The following is a 2097-nucleotide window of genomic DNA, read 5'->3' on the forward strand; positions in this document are numbered from 1 at the left end:
AAGTCTTTAGGGAGTCATTAATATAAAAAAAAATTTTCATCATCATAAATGAGATAAAATAATGAATTTGTTTTATTTCCATTAACCCGAATTTAGGACATTTTCCAAACTTTTTACACAAAAATAATAAAAATTATCCATTTATAAACATTACGAGCACATAAATAAAACAGTGAGACACGTTTTATCACCATTGGTTGTGTGTTTTTAAACCTGTTAATCTGTAATTATAACATAACTTATATAAAAGGGCACAAAACAGCAGTTTGAATACCTAATGCCTTTAAGGGGACCAGTGGGGTTTCATTTCAGACATTTAGTGAAACATTTCTAGATAGAAAAGTTACAGTAAAACTATACAGTTTGGGTCAAGCATTTTACTGGTTTACTTATTAATTTAAAGAATTTGAGATGCGTTTGGAGTTAGAAAACCCCTAATTTCGTGTTAAAATGTCATAAACACAAGTACATGTGGAGATTTTAGTGCAAAATCCGAATTTTTATAAGATAAAAGGCTTTGCTGTCATTCTTTTCTTTTAGCATCAGTAACAAATGAGTCAGTTTTCATCATGAAGATGTCAGGGCAGGTAAAAGTCTTCAACCTGCTGAAATACCAACTCAAAAAACAAACAAACAAACTCACCTCTACTAAGAAGCCGTAGAAGCTACTGTAGTGGAAAGTTGAACCAGAGCGCCGTCACCATGTCACCGGCGCGAGACCTACAGCAAGAGTGGCTTGGGTGTCGCGTGTGTCATCACCTCTGATCCGGCGCGAGCTCCTTCCCCACCCCCCTCTTCCTCCACAGCAGTGGTACGGTCCAGGCAAGCTGAGCAGCGAGAAGAACACTGACTGGACTTGTTTCATAAAAAAGAGAAGAAAAGTTTTCTTCATGGCGCATTTATCATGAACAGATGTCAGAAGGCCTATGGGAAGAAATGTTTGAACATGTGAGATGAATGATAATGGAAATTGATTCAGTCACTCCAAAACTTTTATTTTTTTTACCGTCTTGTAAGTCATACACGAAATTTCTTGTAACCAAATGTGTTTTTTGTGAGACAGTAAGTGAATAAAAACTACTAATTAGTTTATTCATTCTGTCATTCAAGCCTAAAGGTACTTTAATTAAATGAGCTATATTTGAGAATTCATTAGGTAAGAAAATCATTTGCAACGTGAAATAACAAAAAAATGCAAAATTTTTACCCCCTTTGCGTTGATTCATATTTCTAATTCGGCACATTTTAAATACAAAATCGTTTAAAAGCTATCTTAACAAATAGCTTAATTTAAAAAAGAGAACAGACAGAAAGCACACATTAAAATAATCAGAAACATTTTAAGAATATGCTGAAGACTCCTAAAGGTTTTGAAGAATTAAGATGGATTACTGCCTTTCCTTCAGGTTGCATCAATCAATCTGAGAACAAGCTGGCGTAAACTGAGTACATAAAAAAGCGTTTTGTTGTTTAAGGTTTTAAAAAAGTGCACAAAGTTTTTTTTAATTAGGATTATTAAATAAAAACTTGTTAGCAAAAATTTTAATTCAGTATATTAAATAATTGTTTCTATAAATCGATTAAACTTCAGTCTTCAACAGAAATGTATTATGATAATGATAATAATAATAATATAATAATAATAATGATGATAATAAAATAATAATGAAACATACTTTGTGATTTTTTGACAATTAGCTTAAGTAAAATCAATAGTCTGCTACCAATAATTACGGAAATTATGACAAAAATATAATACAAATTTCCAACTAAATGTGACATTAGATTGGTTTCATAGTAAATGTTTCTCATACTAAAACTTTTAATACACAAATGTAGTCAAATTTTTAAGTAAACACTAATAGAAAAATAAGTGAATGAGAAAAATATCTAAAGAAAAGCTATTGTGCTTTTGCACCCTCTTCTGGACAAAAGTCATGTCTACATTGAGTTGGAGCAGCAGTGCTTACCTTGTTTTTCTATGCTTATTGTGCTTCTGATAACATCAGCAAAAATTTTAGGCAGTTAGATTTTTAACCATGGTTTTGAATCACTCATCTTAAAGCCAAACGAGTTTGAACATTTCTGTTTACTTTC

The 2097-nt window shown here is 31.5% G+C and overlaps 1 protein-coding gene across 1 annotated transcript in view; it reads right to left on the minus strand.

The window, feature by feature from the left end:
• The window catches only part of greb1 (growth regulating estrogen receptor binding 1), a 40333-nt gene extending 39584 nt beyond the window's left edge, over nucleotides 1–749 (minus strand). Inside the window, exon 1 of the mRNA XM_015943636.3 lies at nucleotides 644–749. The gene's annotated coding sequence lies outside the window, so the exon portion shown is untranslated. The remainder of the gene's footprint in view (nucleotides 1–643) is intronic.
• Nucleotides 750–2097: the final 1348 nt, after the last annotated feature.

The sequence above is a fragment of the Nothobranchius furzeri genome, chromosome 9 (assembly GCF_043380555.1).
Source record: "Nothobranchius furzeri strain GRZ-AD chromosome 9, NfurGRZ-RIMD1, whole genome shotgun sequence".
Lineage (NCBI taxonomy): Eukaryota > Metazoa > Chordata > Actinopteri > Cyprinodontiformes > Nothobranchiidae > Nothobranchius > Nothobranchius furzeri.